The 17,247-nt window shown below is 37.0% G+C and overlaps 1 long non-coding RNA gene across 1 annotated transcript; it reads left to right on the forward strand.

The window, feature by feature from the left end:
- Positions 1–7,678: 7,678 nt before the first annotated feature.
- Positions 7,679–16,908, forward strand: LOC131573502 (uncharacterized). The gene is made up of 3 exons (XR_009276207.1): positions 7,679–7,839; positions 8,741–8,918; positions 16,033–16,908. It is a non-coding gene; the product is annotated as an uncharacterized LOC131573502 (long non-coding RNA).
- Positions 16,909–17,247: the final 339 nt, after the last annotated feature.

A 17,247-nucleotide genomic window follows, 5' to 3' on the forward strand; every position in this document is an offset into this window, starting at 1 on the left:
ACCTCATTATATAATCTAATTTTCAGTTCTTTCCTTGAATTCTTGCAAATAGTCCGACTTTCTGAGAATGTTTTTCTATAATGCTAGAAGAATTTGCTCAAACTTCCAAGACTGTAGTTCAAGCCAATGTATAGAAAGTGAAGTAAAAGAAAAGAATTCTTAGTCATGTAATGGTAATTTCAAGTTTATATGCACCACACTCATGTTGTTACTATGTTAACTGTTGTTTAACTTGAATTTATTTCTCCATTGCACTCCTTTGAATTTGTATTATATTCTCTTTATAGTAATTTTTGGTTTTAGTTTTGCTCATTAGTTATGCCAAAGACTCACTCAGTATGGCTGAACACATGGGATACGTGCATAGTGAAATGCATTGAAGTTTATATTGCATTGCATAGGCCAATGATTTGGATCACAGATAAGAAGAAGACTTCATAGAAAGAATAATGTAAATTTTGGTTTTGTCAAGGAGAAATGAGTATTTTCTTATATAAAACCTGCAGTTTTATATATTAATATATTTCTCTAATCCACACCATCTCTCATTTTTCAGTATTCAGACCTGAGTCAAATAAAAACAAGACTGAGCAGTAGGAAAGTAGTCACTTGCATGTTTCTTCTGGATCATCTACTTGAAAAAATTAATTTAAAAAACCCTGTATACAAGAGAAGTCCTAGAGACCCTCATGCTGGGAGGGAGGTTGAAAAACAGGGATATAGTCTGACAGATAATTTCTTAAGACTGTCTAAAGGTAGGACAATAGCATTGTAATGTACGTTGCATAGGATGCTGCAACGGAATTTTCTTAAAATGGCTTTTTACTATATGTGGTAGTTTGACATTTAGGGAAAGAAGTGGGAAACACCCATGGAAGTGATTTCTTTGAGAGAAGTTGCTGGGAGTTTCTTCTGTGCTTGAGATCAGGCCAATAGCTGGCCAGTTCTGAGAACTGACAGCATTTTGCACCACTGAAAAGTGAGTTCACCTTTGTGAATACCATCTTTTAAAAACCCAAGCCTGGGAACTTCTCTCTCTTTCTTTCTGGCCTTGAAAGGTAACAGAGCTCTGGTGACGCTGGCCCCGCTCCCCTGTGGCCTGTGCGGCCTGGGGGGGCTGAGCCAGAGCCCAGCGGCTCCTGGGCGAGGGATGGAGACTATGGGATTCCCCCGAGGCCAGGCCAGGCTCTGCAGGGGCACTGAGCCTTCCCAGGAAGCACTCTGGGTCCCGTTCCTACCCAGCCCTCACAGACGGTCCAGTAGCTGCAGAGCTGAGAGAGGCACCAGCACTGCCTGAAATCTGACACTGCAATTACCTGCCATGGCCTGGGCAGGATTTAATTTTTTCGGTGCACAGATGGGACCTGCAGACCTTGTCCCTCTTTCCAGGGAAAGAAAAGAATAGGGTGACACATAGAAAGACAACATGAAACATCAAGATCAGTAAAAGAATGAGTCAAGCCTCAAATGGAAGGAGAATGAGATGCTCTAATAGGCTGAAATATTCTTTTGGTAGGGCCATGTAGATGGACAATGATATTCTGAAATATCGCCTTTAATTCATGAAAGAATAGTGAGGGAATGAAGCATTCAAGCTACAGATCTGAGCAGAGGTTTCCATCGATGAAGCTAAGCAGATGTTGGAGTAGCTGTGATCCCATGAGACTCTTGAACAGAAAGAGAGATAAGAGCTGATGAAGACCCTTTGTGTCCAGGAAAAGAAGAAGAAAACCTCTGTTCTCAAAGATGATCACAGAGACAGATGGAGAGAACCTTTGCCTTTGAATAACTCATCCTTAAAATAATACCCTTTGAGTTCATGGCCCATGAACACATCTCTAAAAGGACTGTGAAAATGGGAGGAGGGCACAATAGCAGAGCTTATGCCCGGACAGCTGCTATTCATAGAAATGAAAAGCCACAAGAAAACTGTTTCTTGTGGAGGAGTCTCCATGGCATGGCAAGAGAAAACTCTCTCTACAAGAACTGATGAAAAGACTATTGTATAGTTGGTACTGTTTTAACATCCCAAATTTGGTCTCTACGGTGTCAGGAAAGGAAAGGTTGGGCAGGGGGATGAAAGGTTTCTGGAGGTTTTATTCTGGTTTCTTATTCTTGTAGTTGTGTTAATAAAGTTTCTTTATTCCTTTTAAGTTTTAAGCCTCTTTTGCCCTTCTCCTAATCCAATCTCACAGCAAGAAAATGAGTAAGTACCCTGGTTATTTTAGCTAGCGCTAAAACCCACTACGCTATGTTCTTACTAAACTGTTACTGTTGGCTTTTATCAGTTATATTGATACTGCCATAGAAAAAGACAAAAATGTTGCAGTTACTGAAACAAATTATTAGAAGTTTATATGCCTGAATAGTTATTTTTTTCCTCCAGTTATCACCATCAACACAAATAACATTAGCACTGTCATGAAATACACAAGACAATGTGTGTGATATAGTCTCTAAGCGTGTTCATATTTAGTTTTTTAGCATAACTAAATCCAGTTTTACTACTCCAAGAAAAAATACGTTAAGTTCTTATAGCAGAAAGTAATTTTATATTTAGAATCTGGGGAGTTGGACTCATCCCTTCTAGCTGCTTTCCAACTTGCGATATTCAGGTATTCTATTATCTTAATTTTCTAATTACCTTCATTTCAATGGAGATCAAATGATTGGTTTCCAAATTTTAAATGTTTTCATTGTTTTAGATATTTTCATTTGCAACAAATAATGATGAACACAGTGTTGCGCTCACAAACAATTATGTTCTCTGAACTCACTGCTAAAACTCAGTGTCATTCTAGGTAATTCTCTGAAAATGACAATTCAGTGCTCTGCAGCAATCAAATAAGCAAATAAAACTTTGGGAATAGTAGGACATGAACATGAAAATGGAAAATATGTTTATAAGTCTTTGGCAAGGTCACTTTTTTATTGTAGAGTGGTTCTGGTCCTATACTCCTCCTTTAAAGTAGATAGCAGAAGTGAAAATGGCATAAAATGCACTAAAGATGATGAGAGATAGGTATCTCTATCAGATAAAATAGGTAAAGTGGGTCATTTCTGAAAGAATGCAGTAGGATGAACATTATTATAAAGGTTGATAAAATTAGTACATGGAGAATACAATAAAGGAATGATTATACATTACATTAGCATTACAGCAACTCTACCAAAACTGAAATATTCTTCTGTTCTTACCATTCCTAAAGTTTTAATAGTTCTCTCTTTCCCAGCTTTCCATGTCACACACATTGGTATAAGTCATCTGTCTATCAGATCTCTCCCATGGCTGCAGTGACTGCATGTGAATGCTTGTGTGAAAGGTTTTTTCCTATGGCAAGTCAAAGGCCCCAGGTGAATGTGATTTTTGATCATTCACTCATCTTTACAAGGTAGCCATACTAATAAAAAGTCATGTAGTAATAAGGTTAAGTAGTGCCATCTAAGCTTTTAAATTAAAATCTTGTTGCTTCTTTAAATCCTGGTTACTTGCCATGTAACTACACCAGACTTTTCCTAGATCATGATTTATCTGCCACTGGAAAAATTTGTCTACATACATCCTGCCAGAAGGAACCAAAGTTTGAAGCTAATCTCTGGATCTCCTGAATGTAAAGTTCACTTTTTGTGATCTTTGTCAACGTGCAATAGTGTAATAATATGCACCATCATTACTTAATGACTGGTGTAGGTGATGGGATCTGTCTTAAACGGAACCTGTAATTAAAAAGACCACTGCATGAAATTCAGAGTTTATGGAACAGTTTTAATCAATTTAATTATAATACATAAAAGGAATTTACTTGCTCAGATAATAGAGTTATGGCTTTTTTATCCAGCATTTTAAAAATTCTCTTAGGCCATAAAATATATTTCCCAAGTGTTCTGGCTCATTTTCAAAAGAGCATCTTATCCTTAACAGGGCAAACCAGCAATGGCAGCTGCCTTACACTGATGAAGCAATAACATTCATTGAAAAGATGACTAAGTAGAGAAGAGTTTCTAAAGAACAGTGATGTAGCCAAACTGCAACTAAAAAATAAGAGAAAATTGTTCAATGTTTGCTTACCTGAGTTCCTCAGCTGTAACTAGCTTTGGAGCATCTCTTCAGAACTGCAGTATCTTAACACAGTGTACATTAAATGATATGATGAACACCTAGCATGCTCTTTTATTTTTCATCTCCTTCTCAGAATGAAAGTTGTATGTGCTTTATCTTGTAATTTCTTCTTTGTTTGGGTTTAGCATCTACTAAATTTTGTGCTACTACATTTTAAACATTTAGAGGTAGAAGCCCTACTCTTATCTCCTCTCGAACCAGCATTTTTGACTCCTCTTCACTACCGCCCCTGCCCAACACAGAGTGGTCTGGAGATTTATACCTTTACAGCAGTAAAACTAAAGGTCAAGGATCAGGGATTTACATTACAAGTAATGCATTTTGGATGTTCAAAGATTTACATGCTCTAGTTTGTTACTGAGGCATTGCCTCAGTGGCTTACCAAGCTGGTGGTATTGTTATGGGAAGGAAGGGAAGAGAGAAGTGGCAGTGGCTCTCAAAGGCACAGTTAGAGTTTCTATTCTCCAGTATTGGACTGGTCGCATGCTGCTCTCCACAAGAGGCACGTGCTCTCCAGACCCAGAGACAAGATGTGAGGCTACCTACAGAGTGTCTATGAGAAGTTAAATGTGGGTGTGGAGGAGCCTGCTGAGCCCTAGATCCTGGCTCTCCCCTAGAGACAAGGTACTGCTCTGTAAGAGAGACACAACGTATCGCTCCCAGGGCTCTTTGAGTTAGATATGTTAAACTGTTGTGCCCCATTGGTGTTTCCCCCTGCTGTCCCACCTGGATACAGGTATCTCGGGCTTCCCCCCCACCCCTCTCCTCTCCTATAAATATCCCAGGTTTTTCCCTGCTGCAGATTAGCTGTTGCTGGCACCCTTCGCCAAAGCTCTGCCTGAATAAAGGTTTGTGCTTAGCGGAACGCTGGACCAGCTTTCTCGTCCCTGCTTCCCGTGTCACCTGCCCACCGCCGCTGAGCTGAGCTGGAATCACTCGACTGCTCGAAGCTGCTCACACGCGCTTCGGCCCAGCCCTTTTCAGGGCTGCCCCTCTAGAGAAGTCACGGTGCTCCGGGCTTTCCGTCACCACGGCAGTTAAAAGGAAATATCTTCACATATATTTTCTAATTTTTGGATTTCCTCTTGCTACTTCAGCATAGTCAAAAGAAGAGCAAACCATTTCTCTGCCTCTGTTGTGTGCTACTCTAAGACTTACCACTTGTCTTTGTTGGAAGGGTGTTGATGGAAGTCCCGTGAATATATTAAATCATAATAAAAATAATATCACTGTAGCCCAATCAAAAAAGGCAAGTAAAATGTTCTACTAAAGCATTAGTTTTAAGCTAGCTTGCCTTACAGAGGAAATGTCACCCAGAATTCACAAGTGTTGCCTGAATTACCATGGTTTTTCCTTTCTTTACTTTCTATTCTTCATAATACAGCCTATATAATTGAAAATAGAACAAAAAAAGGAATGCTGGAGACCTCAAAGCTGTTATTAGCAATGCTCAAAGAGGCAGATGTTATTTCTTTTCAAGCCAGGAAGTACACACTGTGAAAAGAGCCCTGCAGTGGGGAGGGCGTTGTCTCTTGGGCATGAGAGATCGGAGAACACATGAATAAGCCCTAAGTCGTTCCTTTGTCTCCAGCAGACAGTGGGAGGAGGTGAGCTCACCGTTTTCTCTCACATTGCGCCCAAATGTCATGTGGACTCTTAGGGGCAGTAGACAGTAATTCCCCAAGTTCGTATAATCTTTTGGAGTCCTGGCTAGAGAACCAAAAGAGATCTCTGACTTAGTACTTCATTCTAAATTTAGTGCTGGAAACATAGACACAGGACAATGAAAAAGCCTTCCTCAAATACCATTATGGATCTTGCTACCATGGGCAATTATATCAACTAATCTATCTCAGAAATTATAAAATATCTGTTTTAAAGCTTCTAAGGTCCTCTCTTCTTACTGGTCTGTCTGGAGAACCACAGACTACCTTCAGCATGTAAATACATTGTCAAATAGCCACATTAAAAAATAGCAATCAATAAACCAGAAAACATTTTTCTGCTGGAAAGCATATTTTTTAAATATTTTCCTGAATGGTGTTTTGCACTCTGCTGGCCATAGCCTTCTTCCCTGGCTGTTGTAGCTTGATTTGTCTTGATTTGTTGTAGCTTTAAGGGCATGAGTGGTCACATCAAGGAGTAAAACACAAACAAGTTCCCTTTGCATACATGTTGCTGTCTGTGAAATTATTAATATCCTTCTTCCTGTAATGGAATTATCTCATCTGACATATTTGCTTTTTGTATCAAATAGTGATGCTGCTGTGTCTCACTCATGTGGTGAGTCACCACTATTTTCTCCACTGGTGGTGTGCTCCATTTTCCTAATGGTCCTTGGGACCTCCCGTACTGTTGAAAGTGCCTGTTAATTCCAAATAGGGGAAGATAGATTTTTGAAGGTGCAAGATTCTAACGCAAAGTATTGTCTGCAATTCAAGTTTTATTGCAGGCATTCATGCTATTGTTTAAATGGTAGCTTTGTTGTTTGATTCTGTATGTGTATAGTGACAGATTTCAAAAATCCATGCTTCTTACTATACATGAATGTCATAAACATGCATTTCATTTGACCCCAAGGAGTCATTTAAACCTACTGGGTGAATTGACATATATGCATTTTTTTCTCTGAAATGTATACTATTTATCCACAGCACCATGAGAGCTCTGAAGGAACCAGAAAACTGTAAATGTGTATGTAAGGTAAGCTGACACAGAAACAGGAAGGGAGAGGCAGGATAGAAAGGACAACCTGAAAGTAACTTCCTCTTTTGTCTGAGTCTCCTCTGTCCTGGAGACATCATCCACTAAGTGCATCTTGGTTGTTTTCCAAGTTTTCTCAATTTCTACATAGTTCTTGCAGAGGACATTCACTCTAGAATATTTTGACCCTTCTCCATGCCAAATCACTGATTTGCAAAAGTTGCCAATTACACTGTTCCATCCCCTATGATCAGCTCAGTCCAAAATAAAACTTAGGCATCATCATTGCTTTCAGCTTGTTGCTTCACATAAACTTCTCCAATCTGAGTAGAAGCCATGTAAGGGATATTGAAGGAAGAACTACAAGAATATGTATAAATCAGCTAAAGATGTTTTAGAATGATGCACAGAAAATAGACCAAAAAAAGACGTGTTTGTATGGGTTTAATACTTTCCAAAAAGAAAACACGTTGGTAAAAATTATAGCAAAGATGAAGCATACTTTATATATGCTGACTAAGCACTAAAATTCATTTGCTGCATTGAAGTTTGGTAAAATTCCATTTCAACCCAAAGCAACTTTTAAATTTTTTTAACTTTGGGATTTTCAACTCCAGAATATTCTTTAATTCCTTGTCTGTACATTGAACAGATTCCTATTGGGAGATACGTCTTCTTCTCAGAATAAAAAGAATAAAAAGCATGAGAAAATTTACATCAACTCACAGAGGAACCAAGATTCAACAGTGCAGCAAAAACTGTTTAGGATATCTCAGTGAGTTTCTAGTCACCAGATAGAAATAAATGCTAACCCAGTATCTGAAGCCTGTTCCTATGTTTTCCAGGCCTCATCAGCTGTTTTGAAATGGAGCCCTGCTCCTGCCAAGGTAAACAATACTGAGACTTTCTTTCCTCTGCAGCCGCCAGTGGAAGCACAGAGGAGCATGGCTCCAAGTGACAGCTTCTACCCCAGCCAGCTGCTGCCAGCCATTGGCTTCTAGAGGAGACCTAAACAGGTGAGCTGTGAGATAAGCCTGGGCACAAATGAGACACTGTGGAACTTGGAACCTTCAGCAGGATGTCTTAGACTCAGTTGCTGCCTTCGTATTCCCATCGTATTCCTTTTGTATTCTTTACAATTTAAATTCTCTGCAAAGAAGGTTTGCTCTTAATTGCTACCAAATATGTCAGCGCCTGTGATCTTGCCTCGTAAGACCACATTTTCATGTCCAAGTTATGATGCCATGAGAATGTAACTTTATAGAGAATTCTGATGTGTGTCTTTAAAGTATGTAACGCTGACACTATAATTTCAGGTGTTATTTATTAATTTTTATTAAGATATAATAAATATTACTGAAGTCACAGGGTATTTTTTAAAGCACAATACTGTTTTGAAAGCTGTCTCAAATGTCAAACAGAATGCATTTTGCATTACTTCTGTATAAATTTTTATTTAATTCAAACTTTTAAATAAATCTTCTTATATCTAATGCCTCTTATCAAAGCACAAAAACCCATTATCTGATTATAAGAAGAACCTCAGAACTCACCATCTTCAAATTTAATGGACTCCTGATGATTTCTTCCCTACCTAGACTGTTTTTAAAGCATTTTACTATATTTTATACATTATAAATGGATTCCATTCTTGGCTGAGCAATTCACCTAATGGACAATGGATACAAAAAAGCTCTAGCTCCAGGGACATTAAATTGGTTCTAAACTCTGAAAATTACAGCTTTCACAAAAAGAAGAAAATACTAAAAACATATCTAATGCAACACTGCATCTCATTTTCTGCTACCTCCACAATCTGTCTAAAAGCTTCTAAATTTCTTAATGACACAATATGTTAAAATTGCATTCCTTTATATTTAGATCTCTAAAACATTTTTTCTTCTTTACAACCCCAAGGAGTTCCACCAGAAAATGGAAAATAACATTCTTGGCATTCCAACAGTTGGGAACACAGAAAGCACTACACTGTGCAAGAAAAATGCAGTATTTTATATCTGACCATGGTCAAACCTGAATACTCCAGAGGAAAGCAGACAGCCTCTAGTAATGAACCTGATTCTACATCTCACTTTGGGTAAGCAATGGTATGTAATGATAGCTAACATATGACACACAACTACATTGCAGAGGAAACTCCACTGTAAAGACCTTTAAAGCCTTTCATCTGAATCATAATTCCTTCCCTTAGATCCTCTGCTTTAGGAGTTTTCTGCAGCCAGTAATACTACAGATTTTAGAGAGATGGTACTACTGCTTTTCTCTTTCCCACCTCTCAACAATGATGTAGAATCTACTCACTGACCTTACACAGCTTGACAGAATCAACAAGCCACAGAGAGAAATGAAAAAGAGCTCTTGTTTTTCCATTAATTTGTATTGCTGTGGAAAAAGGACACACTATAAATGGAAATCCTTTCAAATTATGAAAAAGTAGTTCTTCAGTTGTCTACTACCAGGGAGTTTTTCAACTTAGCATGATGTTTTTTTATAAATATTGTCTATTTTGGGTATATATACATGATATACATAGGTATGGATATATAGATACACGTTCATTTCATATTCACTTGTAATTCCACTTATACTATCACTTTTGTTCTGGTAATACAACAACAAAAAAATAAAAATAAAAAATAGACAGAGGTAAATGTACAACCTATTCCATGCAATTCATCATGGCATTCTTCATTCACGTATTTTCCCTCTTACAGTAAGAACTTCACATTACAGTCTCAGAAACACACAGGTTGGATAGTATCTAGAGGTTTTTTCAGTTCAGCCTTCTTCTGAGAATGATGTCAGCACTGAATTTAGAAGAGATGGCTTAAGACTTTTTCTAGTCACGTCCCTCAAAACTCCAAGGACAAGGTGGTCCTTGCACAACCTGCTTCAGTGTCTAATTAATTCCATAAATCCACTTAGAACCAGAAATTCTTAATCTTTCCCTAGGTCAAGACTGGTATAGATCTAAGGATGTCTGTTGACTTTCCTCTGTTTTTTCTGCTATGTTTTGTAAAATCAGATTGCAAAAGACTGTTTTCTAGGTTAGTAATACAGAAACCTGAGCACACAGTATGACAATTGTTATCAAACCTTGTTGCCCGAAACTGAAGCAAGCTTTCCAATGTTTGTACACCTTTATTTCTAAACCTTGATCTGAATAAAGATATTCTTCCCAAAAAGTTTACGAAAGCACAAGTTTAAGCCTTTTTTTTTTTTTCCTGATATACACATACCTAGGACTCAGGCATTCAGGCTTGGATTGGTTTCAATAACACCCATGTTCAACTCTCAGCTTTGCAGTTCGTGGTTACAAATTGCAGTTATCAGGCTGTTTCCTTAGCACAGTGGAAATTTTCAAAGAAGTTATCACACCCCCCACCAAATTTCCACAGCAGATGATCAGTGTGGCAAAATAAATAAGATACATGAGACAAAATATATGTGGTAGGAAGAACAACATGCTGAGACACCTCCTAAAAATATTTAGTCCAAACTGAACACTCCATTGCTACTACTTTGCTCTGTAAAAAGACTGAAAGAAAAAAGGAGAAAGAATTGTAAAGAACTGAATATAGGTAAAAGAGTTAGATACACAGCTTACCACTGGAGTTCTGAAAATTCATCTGGATTGCATGGAGAAAGGTGGAAGGGGAGAAGGAGAGGGAGACAAGGAAAGACAGAAAAAAGATAAAGGGAGAAGAAAAGGAAAAAAGGAGAGGGGGAGAAAGAAAGAGAAAGACAGCACGTGAAAGGAACTAAGAGAAGGAAGACTTTCTTTTGTCTTAGAATTTTGATAAAGAGTTATTTTCCGCCTCTTCCTTCTTTTTACTTTCTACTTTCATATGATCTGTGCCAGCTCTGATAGTCCTCAAACTTTCATTCACAAGTGCTTTTATTTTTTAATTTCATGAGGTCATTTTCATTGACCTCTTTACTACTGACCTGTTATTTTAGTAGATTTGGAAAGATCGTTTACACTGACCTCTATGGTCTTACTGATTTCTCTCTTCTTTGCTCCCACATCACCCGAGCAATTGAATTTCAGTCCCAATTCTAGTTATTGGATACATAAAATCATTTAATTTGTATTGCTATTATTCCTAGATTAATTGTCTTTTTTTGATTTCTTTCTTTCTTTCCTAGCCCATAGTTTAGTCTGTTTCCTCCTGATTATGGCAGACTACTCCTTATATCATAGATTCTTCTGTCCTCCAAAGACTCCCTTTCTTCTAGAAAACTTGAATTTCTCTAACCTGAGCAACCCTTTTGAGCATGCAAAGACACTTCCACCTGAAAGGCCCATGCCAGATGTCAACACCTCTACCACCAGCATTGAGTCTATCAGCCCAGGTGAGCTGCTTTGCAGGGAAAGGTAAATTACATATTGGTTTGTCTGTTTTGTCATTTTCCCTCAGAATTTTACGCTATCAGTGTTGGGTCCCATTGCAGGATTCAAGAACATAGAGAACATCCTCTTCCAGGTTTTCCCTGATGACCGGTTTATAACAGTGCTTTGCCTTGCACAGAAAGAAAGCTGCCCTTATGGGTTCTGCTGCAAGGTTTCTTTTTAGAAACCATATAAATATAGAATGGCTTTGGTTGGAAGGGACATAAAGACCATCTTTTTCCAACCCCCTGAAATGGGCAGGGATGCTACTGACTACATCAGGTCACACAGAGCCCCATACAACCTGGACTTGAGCACATCCAGGGATGGGACATCCACAACCTCCCCAGGCAACCTGTTCCAGTGACTCACCATCCTCACAGTAAAGATTTTCTTCATAAAATCTAGCTTAACCTTCTCTAAATCAAATTATATCAAAAAATTATTTGATTTGCATTTTGCCAGCTTCACAAATAGAGACACAAAAGTTATTATTAGCAATAAATTTCTCATGGATGTGTAGATCTTAAGATTTTTGTTCAATGTCACCTACAGTCTGTGAACTTTTATCCCATGTTATGGCAAAAACCAGGATGATCTAAGACAGTCTCTTTTCAAGTACACAAATTTCAAATAATGGGATGTCTATTTTCAATTATAATTCAATTATTGTTTTAATAAAAAAAAAGTAGCTTACATTGGGCACTATTTAAATAAAATTTACAATATAGCATTAGGGAAATAGAAAATTTTACTCATAATGTGTATGGATGCTGACTAAGAAACCAATTTTCTTGAACCTTATCCATCTCTCTTACTGTCTCTTCATAGTAAAACTGTAATGTTTTGGAAGAGTCAATGTTTAACAGATGAAGAGTGACTTATAAAGATTAACTAAGAAATGAAACAGTGCTAAGTCTTGCCAAGATTAAGGAATTCTAGGGATATAAAAAAAGCTGCATGCTTTTCAGCAAAAATATGCATTTCAGGACATACTTGGATTGATTCTCTGGACTTAGAGCAAATTATACTTTGTTAATTTGTTCCTTTTTTTTTATTTTTTTTTTTTTTTAAATTTGAGAAAGGTCTGATCAGATCATGGCAAACTTTCTAGACAGCAGAAAAAACTCAGAATATAAAGGAAGCAGGATGAAAATTGTTCCAGGATAGACAATATAATCTGTAGGTGAAACACAGTAGAGGGCTACAAGTTAGGTCTTCTACATTAAGCTTCTTGTCTTCCAGATGATTTTGAGTCAACTAACATATCATAGATTTTCAAATATAGACATGTATTTTACATATGAGTTTATGGTTTTTGTATATAGTAATTAAACGATCACATAAATCAGCATCCCCTTTAAAATTGCTCTCAACCAGGCATAGGAACATACATTACTGTCCAGAATATGTGTTGTTACTGACACAATTTCTGAGTCAACATTTTAAAGAATTTCAGCTGAAAAATGGATATTAAAATGCCGTTTAACACAATCTATCTACCTGAAAAGTATGTTGCAGATTTTTAAAGATTACTGTCAACAAAACTCTTGGACATAGAGCAAGGTATTTGACTTGTAGTTCAATAGTTAAAAATAAAGACTAAAGTACAAATAGGTAAATTAAAGTAGCTTCATAAATTAGTGACGCTTCTAACAAAGGTTAAATACAGTATTCAACCAGAAAACTGAAGGCTTAAAGCTCAAAAGGTTCTATTGAAAAAGATATTAAAAAAAAAAAATACATTAAATGTGTTTTACTAATATTTACTTGAACTCATGAAACTGTGCATATTACTATGCATTTGCACTTATGTTAGTTTGTTTTGGAAAGCAAACTGGATACTGTGGATACTGTAAGGGAGATTTATTTAAATTAGTTTTTTGAAGGTGGGGAGTCAAACCTTCAGAGCAATGAAGAAAGTGATAATGATCATTTCCATTGTGTGAAAATATAGTGAGGTTCACTATCTTATGCCCACTTTTATAGAGGGGTCAATGCACTAGCTTCTAGTGTTAGATTTAATGTGCAGATTTGAGTTCTTAGGAGGCTGGGAACTGGGAAATCTCTGCAGCTGTATTGGCTTCATGAGCAACCACAAGAATATTGCAAATTGCAGACCCTTTTTTTTTTTTTTTTTTTTTTTTTTTCTTTTTGTTTTTTGTTTTTTGCTTTTTTAAATACAGGGCATTTCTATGATTAACACCACATAGAAGAAATAAGGAATAATTCCAGATCAGTTTTAGTGTTGTGTTTTGCTTGTCCCTTTCCAATGCAGGAGAAGGTAACACTTTGGCAAATGGCATATCAGAACACACTGCAGTAAAAAGACAGAAAAGCCTACTCTGAACATAAAGTGATGAAAGTTTCTTTTAAAGCAGCCTTCTGGACATCATTCTGGCCAAGTCTAAAATGTGTCATGAAATAGGTGTAGCTAATTTCACAGAGTGTGTTCAAGAAGTAGATTAGAATGTTCCTGAAATTTCCATCCAAAATGTAGTGAGCAGAAAAATGTAAAGAAGCCATACAGAATCCATTTCAATACTTAAATATATGTATTGGCTTGTGTAACTTGGTGTCATTATTTACTAGTGAAGTGGTTGAAAAAAATCATACTTTGGAAAATCTTCTTGTCTCTACTGTGCAATTCCACATTTTCTTTGCTCTCCTATGTATTTATTCTTGTGACCTGATTCTAAAATTGTATGGTTTTCCAGCTCTGGCTGCTGTGGAACAGAATTGATGGCTGCCTTGCTGACATTAATCCTATGGCAAGAAGTCATTTTTAAGCAGGAGAGCTAGCACCCGAATGTACATTGGATATGAAACATCAGAGGCAGGAATAGGAGAGACTCAATCATTACTTAAGCCCTCTAAACTAGCGTCTGGCTTTGAGTCCTTGGCTACTCAGCACACTAGGGTTGTGCTTCTAAATAAACGTCAGTTTAGGCTAGAAAACCGTCTGACAACTGAAGAGGAGTTTTCTTGGAGTCTCCTGTATATTTTTCCCCCAAATGAAGTGGTACAAGAAGTCTGAGTGTTTCTTTTGTGTTTCCTGGTCATTAACAAAATGTTCAAATAAGCATTCACACCTAGAATAGTATGGTAGTTTAGGACCTTCCCTCTATTTGGGAACCACAACATCATCAGGCAGTCAAAGTTTCAGATGAGTGGAGAGTAAGGGCCTGAAGAGGGAAATAATATAAGCTAAAAAAAAAGAATGGTGTTTCTCAAAGCACACACACTTGCTTAAAAATGTTGCAAGACTTAAGAATGAAAATGCAATCATTGGTTTAGGACATTTTCTTTTTAAATAACTGAAATAGAAAAATGTGCTGGTGCTCAGGGTAAAAACCCACTTGAAAAAGAACTGTCAACACAGAAAGAGTGGGTTTTTTAAGTGTCTTGTCTTGTTTCCATTCCATTAGAGAAAAGGCTGAAAGAAAACTGGCAGTGCATTTTGGTTCAAAGAAAGCAGCCAAGTCAATGTGATAGTTACCATTATTTCAATCAGTTTTCAAGCAAATAAATACAGTAAGTAGTGCATCAAGAAACTAGAGGAATCAAAGTATGTCCCAGAAAATCCTAAGTGTTTTTACTTAACGAAAAATTCTCAGGTAATTTATATTTCTACCTTCTGCAGCAATCTAAAGAAACCATCATTATTAAAAAACTGAGTTTCCTTCAATCCAAAGAATCCATGCATTTTTGTAATGCTGAGCAGATTTCATAAAAATGCAAGTGGGATACTCTCAGCATAGCATGTGTTTCTGCCAAAGATGGAGTCAAAGTTATGCAAATCTACCCAGGCAGCAAACACAGAAAGGCTTGTGACTGGCAAAAGGTGAAAAAGGCATCTAATGCTCAGATGAGCCAACATATTACAGCTTACAGACACTGGGATGTTTTCCTCACATTTTACACCTAGGGACACACTAGCAGATTTTTTGTCTACTGACTGGAGATCACCAGTAAATCATATTTTACCAAATGCAGCCTGAGGACTTGCCTGTAACATACAGAGCATAACCAAGTTACAGGGAATAAGATGAAATGGTGAAAAAGCTTTCCTCTTTCTCCTTTGGTTGCTCAGCTTTTGGAGAGCTTGTGTTTCTTACTGCACCTATTACCCTGACATCTGTTTCAGCTTTTACTCAGTCTTTCCTTTTCCCTACTACAGTTCATCAAAGAGAAACTCATCCTCTTCCCCAAAATGTCCATGTCACATCTCAGAATTTTGTTCTAATTCATTTAATCAAGCCTTGTAATCTTTCTTAATTTTTCTTCCCTTATTTGTTTCAATATTTCCATTTTACATTTTATGTGTAGCATCTTACAGCTGCTCCAGCCCATCTTTTTTGTCTCTCAGTCACATATGCATCTTTAAAGTACAGAGGCAGATTTCAAGCAAAAAGGTCTTTGTCCTCTCCTTCAAGCTTTGAATCAAGCACATTCAGCTCAAATTTTTCATGACAGTTCTTTCACAGTGACAGCTCATAAAGAGGCACCAGAGTAGGAATAATTTGTACTTCTACAGAGCTAAGTGTTCAGACAAATCACAGATCTTCTGGGTGGACCTACTGATGACACGTTTGAAGAGCACTGTTGCAGAAAAGACAGAGGCATAATAATAGGAGTTGGTATGCATCACAAGGATGGAGGAGTCCTAAGAAAAAGATTACTTACAGGAAAGAAATACCTGGAATTTAAAAATTACAGAGCTCAAAACAAATCAAATCCCATGCATTGTTAATTTTTCAGTATTTGTGCTTAAATGCTCTTGTTCATGATTTCACAGGTAAATCTGGGAACTCCAAGAGTATGTTTGACCTCTGCACTCAGAAGATGATGTTCTGCTGCTTTTACAACCTGCCATGAAACATGGCATCTGCCAATGCAAAACCACACATCCTTTCACTAGTTCTGACTGTTTCAACCACTGTTAAGGCACTATTCATTGCATCTTCCTACTGAGTGGCAGCACCATGCAGGTGAGATGGCCACCTGAGCACAGTGACAGGAGAAGTTGGGCTGCACCATGCCCCGCTTTCATTAGACTCCTGGGCAGTACATGTCCCTCGTGAAACAGTTTAGATATACCCACTGGTGCCGGGCTGCAGAAGGATCCTTGAGAAGGTCTCAGATTCCAAAGGTTACCTAAAATCTAAAGGATCATTTAAAATGAAAAAAACTGAATTATTTTTTTTTTAAAAATTCAATATTAAGTTGTGATCATTCCTACTGGATGCATTTGGTTGAACAGATATTTAAAATAACTTCTGAGGAGAGTTCTGTCCAGATTTGTAGCAAATCACTTAAAAACAGAATGAGAGTGGTTTCAAAACTTTTCTGTTGAGGTCAAAATTTTGTTATCTTTGTTCAAATTTATCATGAAGTAATATAGATAATCTTGTGGCCACTCACATTTACTCATGATTTTTCTGGTTACAGGAAGATAAAAAAACATTCCAGAAGAATTTTATTATTGATAATTCAGCTTGAGACAAACAACCAACTAAGAGACTGAAAAGAATAGGTTTGTGAAAAAAAGTGTTGAAACCATGCATAATTATAACACTTTTTATATCTTGAACCTGCTATTTTCTCACTGTATAGGTCATTCATAAAACACAGATTTTATCAGCCTAAGTTGTATCATTATTCCACAATTTTCCTTCATAACATCAATTTCAAACTATGCTAAATTTGTGCTTTGCTTTTTTTTCACTACCAATAAGTTTTTCCTAAAAGAAATCTCCACAATTTTTTTCTAGAAAAAATTATTAGTTATTATTAGTTGGTACAATAATATTGGGTAAGTAAAAAATCGCATCAAATTGTGGGTCTTCGTACAGGTGAGATTAATATTAGAAACTAAATCTCCTATATTGCTTCTTTTCTCTGCCTTCTTTTTCATATCAAATTAACATGATCATGAATTCCACAAAATGGATATTCACATAAAGAAATTTTATGTTGATTTGACTTGTTGACTCCGCAACATGTTAATTAT

Source organism: Poecile atricapillus, chromosome Z, assembly GCF_030490865.1.
Source record: "Poecile atricapillus isolate bPoeAtr1 chromosome Z, bPoeAtr1.hap1, whole genome shotgun sequence".
NCBI classification, from domain to species: Eukaryota; Metazoa; Chordata; class Aves; order Passeriformes; family Paridae; genus Poecile; species Poecile atricapillus.